This window comes from Ipomoea nil, unplaced genomic scaffold (genome assembly GCF_001879475.1).
Source record: "Ipomoea nil cultivar Tokyo-kokei standard unplaced genomic scaffold, Asagao_1.1 scaffold1294, whole genome shotgun sequence".
Taxonomy (NCBI): Eukaryota; Viridiplantae; Streptophyta; class Magnoliopsida; order Solanales; family Convolvulaceae; genus Ipomoea; species Ipomoea nil.
Window position 1 is genome coordinate 56,859 of NW_017617722.1, and position 8,016 is coordinate 64,874.

At 30.5% G+C, this 8,016-nt stretch overlaps 4 non-coding genes across 4 annotated transcripts; all 4 read left to right on the plus strand.

The window, feature by feature from the left end:
- The first annotated feature begins 196 nt into the window (after window positions 1-196).
- Window positions 197-270, plus strand: TRNAM-CAU. The gene has a single exon. It is a non-coding gene; the product is annotated as a tRNA-Met (tRNA).
- Window positions 271-2,731: 2,461 nt separating this feature from the next.
- TRNAV-CAC lies at window positions 2,732-2,804 on the plus strand. Its single transcript has one exon. It is a non-coding gene; the product is annotated as a tRNA-Val (tRNA).
- Window positions 2,805-4,024: 1,220 nt separating this feature from the next.
- Window positions 4,025-4,098, plus strand: TRNAM-CAU. Its single transcript has one exon. It is a non-coding gene; the product is annotated as a tRNA-Met (tRNA).
- Window positions 4,099-5,357: 1,259 nt separating this feature from the next.
- On the plus strand, window positions 5,358-5,431 carry TRNAV-CAC. Its single transcript has one exon. It is a non-coding gene; the product is annotated as a tRNA-Val (tRNA).
- Window positions 5,432-8,016: the final 2,585 nt, after the last annotated feature.

Below are 8,016 nucleotides of genomic sequence, written 5' to 3' on the forward strand. Positions count from 1 at the left end.
ATAGATTTTAGTGTATGTTTCGTACATGAGTTTACACATTAGAAATGAGAATAAAAATCATAGTTAGTGTTTGGTTGACAACTTTATAAAACACAAGTATGGATTTGATTAACCCTACAATTAAAAATCATATTCCCTAATTATAAACGGTAACATTTCGATTAGATTTCTAATATGAAAGTAGAAAATGTAGCTTGTCTGGGTGGTGTAGTTGGTTATCACACTAGTCTCATAGATTGGAGGTCCCCAATTCAAACCTGGGCTCAGACATGTAAATTTGCTTATAAGCTCTTCTTTTTTTTTTTTTACCTGGAAATTAGTGTTTGGTTGACGACTTATTAAAACATAACTATGGATTTAATTACTTCTCGAATTAAAAATCTCATTCCATCATTAAAAATCGTATAATTCTAATTTAGTAAGTAAAAAGAAAATAAAAAATGTAGTTTTCTGGGTGGTGTTGTTGGTTATCACGCAAATCTAACACATTAGTGGTCCCTAGTGCAAACCTGGGCTCAAACATGTTATTTTGCTTTCCACCTGTGTTTTTACCAGGAGATGTTTTGAAATTATATTGGTAAGTATTTTCCTTTCTTAATTATACTTTGATAGATTTTAGTGTATGTTTCGTACATCAGTTTACACATTAGAAATGAGAATAAAAATCATAGTTAGTGTTTGGTTGACAACTTTATAAAACACAAGTATGGATTTGATTACCCCTGCAATTAAAAATCATATTCCCTAATTATAAACCGTAACATTTCGATTAGATTTCTAATAAGAAAGTAGAAAATGTAGCTTGTCTGGGTGTTGTAGTTGGTTATCACACTAGTCTCATAGATTGGAGGTCCCCAATTCCAAACCTGGGCTCAGACATGTAAATTTGTTTCTAAACTCTTCGTTTTTTTACAAGGAAATTAGTGTTTAGTTGACAACTTTTTAAAACACACCTCTGGATTTAATTACTTCTCGAGTTAAAATCTCATTCCATCATTAAAAAAAATAAAAAAATGTTGTTGTAAATTTGCTTCTAAGCTCTTCGTTTTTTACAAGGAAATTTCTGTTTAGTTGACAACTTTTAAAACACACCTCTGGATTTAATTACTTCTCGAATTAAAAATCTCATTCCATCATTAAAAAAAAATAAAAAATGTAGTTGTCTGGGTGGTGTTGTTGGTTATCACGCAAATCTAACACATTAGTGGTCCCTAGTGCAAACCTGGGCTCAAACATGTTATTTTGCTTTCCACCTGTGTTTTTACCAGGAGATGTTTTGAAATTATATTGGTAAGTATTTTCCTTTCTTAATTATACTTTGATAGATTTTAGTGTATGTTTCGTACATGAGTTTACACATTAGAAATGAGAATAAAAATCATAGTTAGTGTTTGGTTGACAACTTTATAAAACACAAGTATGGATTTGATTACCCTACAATTAAAAATCATATTCCCTAATTATAAACGGTAACATTTCGATTAGATTTCTAATATGAAAGTAGAAAATGTAGCTTGTCTGGGTGGTGTAGTTGGTTATCACACTAGTCTCATAGATTGGAGGTCCCCATTCAAACCTGGGCTCAGACATGTAAATTTGCTTTATAAGCTCTTCTTTTTTTTTTACCTGGAAATTAGTGTTTGGTTGACAACTTATTAAAACATAACTATGGATTTAATTACTTCTCGAATTAAAAATCTCATTCCATCATTAAAAATCGTATAATTCTAATTTAGTAAGTAAAAAGAAAATAAAAATGTAGTTTTCTGGGTGGTGTTGTTGGTTATCACGCAAATCTAACACATTAGTGGTCCCTAGTGCAAACCTGGGCTCAAACATGTTATTTTGCTTTCCACCTGTGTTTTTACCAGGAGATGTTTTGAAATTATATTGGTAAGTATTTTCCTTTCTTAATTATACTTTGATAGATTTTAGTGTATGTTTCGTACATCAGTTTACACATTAGAAATGAGAATAAAAATCATAGTTAGTGTTTGGTTGACAGCTTTATAAAACACAAGTATGGATTTGATTACCCCTGCAATTAAAATCATATTCCCTAATTATAAACGGTAACATTTCGATTAGATTTCTAATAAGAAAGTAGAAAATGTAGCTTGTCTGGTGTGTGTAGTTGGTTATCACACTAGTCTCATAGACTGGAGGTCCCCAATTCAAACCTGGGCTCAGACATGTAAATTTGTTCTAAGCTCTTTTTTTTTTTTTTTTTTTTACCTGGAAATTAGTGTTTGGTTGACGACTTATTAAAACATAACTATGGATTTAATTACTTCTCGAATTAAAAATCTCATTCCATCATTAAAAATCGTATAATTATAATTTAGTAAGTAAAAAAGAAAATAAAAAAATGTAGTTGTCTGGGTGGTGTTGTTGGTTATCACGCAAATCTAACACATTAGTGGTCCCTAGTGCAAACCTGGGATCAAACATGTTATTTTGCTTTCCACCTGTGTTTTTACCAGGAGGTGTTTTGAAATTATATTCGTAAGTATTTTCCTTTCTTAATTATACTTTGATAGATTTTTGTGTATGTTTCGTACATCAGTTTACACATTAGAAATGAGAATAAAAATCATAGTTAGTGTTTGGTTGACAACTTTATAAAACAAAAGTATGGATTTGATTACCCCTATTATTAAAAACACATTCCCTATTTATAAACGGTAACATTCCGATTAGATTTTTAATAAGAAAGTAGAAAGTGTAACTTGTCTGGGTGGTGTAGTTGGTTATCATGCTTGTCTCACACACTAGAGGTCCCAGTTCAAACCTGGGCTCAGACATGTTTATTTACTTTTAAGCTCTTCATTTTTTACAAGGAAATTAGTGATTGGTTGACAACTGTTTAAAACACACCTCTGGATTTAGTTACTTCTCGAATTAAAAATCGTATCATTCTAATTTAGTTAGTAAAAAGAAAAAAAAATGTAGTTGTCTGGGTGGTGCAGTTGGTTATCACGCAAATCTAACACATTAGTGGTCCCTAGTGCAAACCTGGGCTCAAGCATGTTATTTTGCTTTCCACCTATGTTTTTACCAGGAGATGTTTTGAAATTATATTGGTAAGTATTTTCCTTTCTTAATTATACTTTGATAGATTTTAGTGTATGTTTCGTACATGAGTTTACACATTAGAAATGAGAATAAAAATCATAGTTAGTGCTTGGTTGACAACTTTATAAAACACAAGTATGGATTTGATTACCCCTACAATTAAAAATCATATTCTCCAATTATAAACGGTAACATTTCGATTAGATTTCTAATAAGAACGTAGAAAATGTAGCTTGTCTGTGTGGTGTAGTTGGTTATCACACTAGTCTCATAGATTGGAGGTCTCCAATTCCAACCTGGGCTCAGACATGTAAATTTGTTTCTAAACTCTTCGTTTTTTTACAAGGAAATTAGTGTTTAGTTCACAACTTTTTAAAACACACCTCTGGATTTAATTACTTCTCGAGTTAAAAATCTCATTCCATCATTAAAAAAAATAAAAAAATGTTGTTGTAAATTTGCTTCTAAGCTCTTCGTTTTTTTACAAGGAAATTAGTGTTTAGTTGACAACATTTTAAAACACACCTCTGATTTAATTACTTCTCGAATTAAAAATCTCATTCCATCATTAAAAAAAAATAAAAAATGTAGTTGTCTGGGTGGTGTTGTTGGTTATCACGCAAATCTAACACATTAGTGGTCCCTAGTGCAAACCTGGGCTCAAACATGTTATTTTGCTTTCCACCTGTGTTTTTACCAGGAGATGTTTTGAAATTATATTGGTAAGTATTTTCCTTTCTTAATTATACTTTGATAGATTTTAGTGTATGTTTCGTACATGAGTTTACACATTAGAAATGAGAATAAAAATCATAGTTAGTGCTTGGTTGACAACTTTATAAAACACAAGTATGGATTTGATTACCCCTACAATTAAAAATCATATTCTCAAATTATAAACGGTAACATTTCGATTAGATTTCTAATAAGAACGTAGAAAACGTAGCTTGTCTGTGTGGTGTAGTTGGTTATCACACTAGTCTCATAGATTGGAGGTCCCCAATTCAAACCTGGGCTCAGACATGTAAATTTGTTTCTAAACTCTTCGTTTTTTTACAAGGAAATTAGTGTTTAGTTGATAACTTTTTAAAACACACCTCTGGATTTAATTACTTCTCGAATTAAAAATCTCATTCCATCATTAAAAAAAATAAAAAAATGTTGTTGTAAATTTGCTTCTAAGCTCTTCGTTTTTTTACAAGGAAATTAGTGTTTAGTTGAGAACTTTTTAAAACACACCTCTCGGTTTAATTACTTCTCGAATTAAAAATCTCATTCCATCTTTAAAAAAAAAAATAAAAAATGTAGTTGTCTGGGTGGTGTTGTTGGTTATCACGCAAATCTAACACATTAGTGGTCCCTAGTGCAAACCTGGGCTCAAACATGTTATTTTGCTTTCCACCTGTGTTTTTACCAGGATATGTTTTGAAATTATATTGGTAAGTATTTTCCTTTCTTAATTATACTTTGATAGATTTTAGTGTATGTTTCGTACATCAGTTTACACATTAGAAATGAGAATAAAAATCATAGTTAGTGTTTGGTTGACAACTTTATAAAACACAAGTATGGATTTGATTAACCCTACAATTGAAAATAATATTCCCTAATTATAAACGGTAACATTTCGATTAGATTTCTAATAAGAAAGTAGAAAATGTAGCTTGTCTGGGTGGTGTAGTTGGTTATCACATTAGTCTCATAGACTGGAGGTCCCTAATTCAAACTTGGGCTCAAACATGTAAATTTGGTTCTAAGCTCTTCTTTTTTTTTTTTTTTTTTTTTACTAAGAAATTAGTGTTTGGTTGACGACTTATTAAAACATAACTATGGATTTAATTACTTCACGAATTAAAAATCTCATTCCATCATTAAAAATCGTATCATTCTAATTTAGTTAGTAAAAAGAAAAGAAAAAATGTAGTTGTCTGGGTGGTGTTGTTGGTTATCACGCAAATCTAACACATTAGAGGTCCCTAGTGCAAACCTGGGCTCAAACATGTTATTTTGCTTTCCACATGTGTTTTTACCAGGAGATGTTTTGAAATTATATTGGTAAGTATTTTCCTTTCTTAATTATACTTTGATAGATTTTAGTGTCTGTTTTGTACATGAGTTTACACATTAGAAATGAGAATAAAAATCATAGTTAGTGTTTGGTTGACAACTTTATAAAACACAAGTATGGATTTGATTACCCCTATTATTAAAAATCACATTCCCTATTTATAAACGGTAACATTCCGATTAGATTAGTAATAAGAAAGTAGAAAGTGTAACTTGTTTGGGTGGTGTAGTTGGTTATCACGGTAATCTCACACACTAGAGGTCCCCAGTTCAAACTTGGGCTCAGACATGTTAATTTAATTTTAAGCTCTTCGTTTTTTTACAGGGAAATTAGTGTTTGGTTGACAACTTTTTAAAACACACCTCTGCATTTAATTACTTCTCGAATTAAAAATCGTATCATTCTAATTTAGTTAGTAAAAAGAAAATAAGAAATGTAGTTGTCTGGGTGGTGTAGTTGGTTATCACGCAAATCTAACTCATTAGTGGTCCCAAGTGCAAAACCTAGGTTCAAACATGTTATTTTGCTTTCCACCTGTGTTTTTACCAGGAGATGTTTTGAAATTTTATTGGTAAGTATTTTCCTTTCTTAATTATACTTTGATAGATATTAGTGTATGTTTCGTACATCAGTTTACACATTAGAAATGAGAATAAAAATCATAGTTAGTGTTTGGTTGACAACTTTATAAAACACAAGTATGGATTTGATTACCCTGCATTAAAAATCATATTCCCTAATTATAAACGGTAACATTTCGATTAGATTTCTAATAAGAAAGTAGAAAATGTAGCTTGTCTGGTGGTGTAGTTGTTATCACACTAGTCTCATAGACTGGAGGTCCCAATTCAAACCTGGGCTCAGACATGTAAATTTTCTTAAGCTCTTCTTTTTTTTTTTACTGGAAATTAGTGTTTGGTTGACGACTTATTAAAACATAATATGGATTTAATTACTTCTCGAATTAAAAATCTCATTCCATCATTAAAAATCGTATAATTCTAATTTAGTAAGTAAAAAGAAAAAAAAATGTAGTTTTCTGGTGGTGTTGTTGGTTATCACGCAAATCTAACACATTAGTGGTCCCTAGTGCAAACCTGGGCTCAAACATGTTATTTTGCTTTCCACCTGTGTTTTTACCAGGAGATGTTTTGAAATTATATTGGTAAGTATTTTCCTTTCTTAATTATACTTTGATAGATTTTAGTGTATGTTTCGTACATGAGTTTACACATTAGAAATGAGAATAAAAATCATAGTTAGTGTTTGGTTGACAACTTTATAAAACACAAGTATGGATTTGATTACCCCTGCAATTAAAAATCATATTCCCTAATTATAAACGTAACATTTCGATTAGATTTCTAATAAGAAAGTAGAAAATGTAGCTTGTCTGGGTGTTGTAGTTGGTTATCACACTAGTCTCATAGACTGGAGGTCCCAATTCAAACTTGGGCTTAGACATGTAAATTTGCTTCTAAGCTCTTCTTTTTTTTTTTTTTTTTTACTGGAAATTAGTGTTTGGTTGACGACTTATTAAAACATAACTATGGATTTAATTACTTCTCGAATTAAAAATCTCATTCCATCATTAAAAATCGTATAATTATAATTTAGTAAGTAAAAGAAAATAAAAAATGTAGTTTTCTGGGTGGTGTTGTTGGTTATCACGCAAATCTAACACATTAGTGGTCCTAGTGCAACCTGGGCTCAAACATGTTATTTTGCTTTCCACCTGTTTTTACCAGGAGATGTTTTGAAATTATATTGGTAAGTATTTTCCTTTCTTAATTATACTTTGATAGATTTTAGTGTATGTTTCGTACATCAGTTTACACATTAGAAATGAGAATAAAAATCATAGTTAGTGTTTGGTTGACAACTTTATAAAACACAAGTATGGATTTGATTACCCCTACAATTAAAAATCATATTCCCTAATTATAAACGTAACATTTCGATTAGATTTCTAATAAGAAAGTAAAATGTGCTTGTCTGTGTGGTGTAGTGGTTATCACACTAGTCTCATAGACTGGAGGTCCCAATTCAAACTTGGGCTTAGACATGTAAATTTGCTTCTAAGCTTTTTTTTTTTTTTTTTTTTTTTTTTTTTTTTACTAGGAAATTAGTGTTTGGTTGACAACTTATTAAAACATAACTATGGATTTAATTACTTCTCGAATTAAATATCTCATTCCATCATTAAAAATCGTATCATTCTAATTTAGTTAGTAAAAAGAAAATAAATGTAGTTGTCTGGGTGGTGTTGTTGGTTATCACGCAAATCTAACACATTAGTGGTCCCTAGTGCAAACCTGGGATCAAACATGTTATTTTGCTTTCCACCTGTGTTTTTACCAGGAGGTGTTTTGAAATTATATTGGTAAGTATTTTCCTTTCTTAATTATACTTTGATAGATTTTTGTGTATGTTTCGTACATCAGTTTACACATTAGAAATGAGAATAAAAATCATAGTTAGTGTTTGGTTGACAACTTTATAAAACAAAAGTATGGATTTGATTACCCTATTATTAAAATCACATTCCCTATTTATAAACGGTAACATTCCGATTAGATTTCTAATAAGAAAGTAGAAAGTGTAACTTGTCTGGGTGGTGTAGTTGGTTATCATGCTTGTCTCACACTAGAGGTCCCAGTTCAAACCGGGCTTAGACATGTTTATTTACTTTTAAGCTCTTCATTTTTTACAAGGAAATTAGTGATTGGTTGACAACTTTTTAAAACACACCTGGATTTAGTTACTTCTCGAATTAAAATCGTATCATTCTAATTTAGTTAGTAAAAAGAAAAAAAATGTAGTTGTCTGGGTGGTGCAGTTGGTTATCACGCAAATCTAACACATTAGTGGTC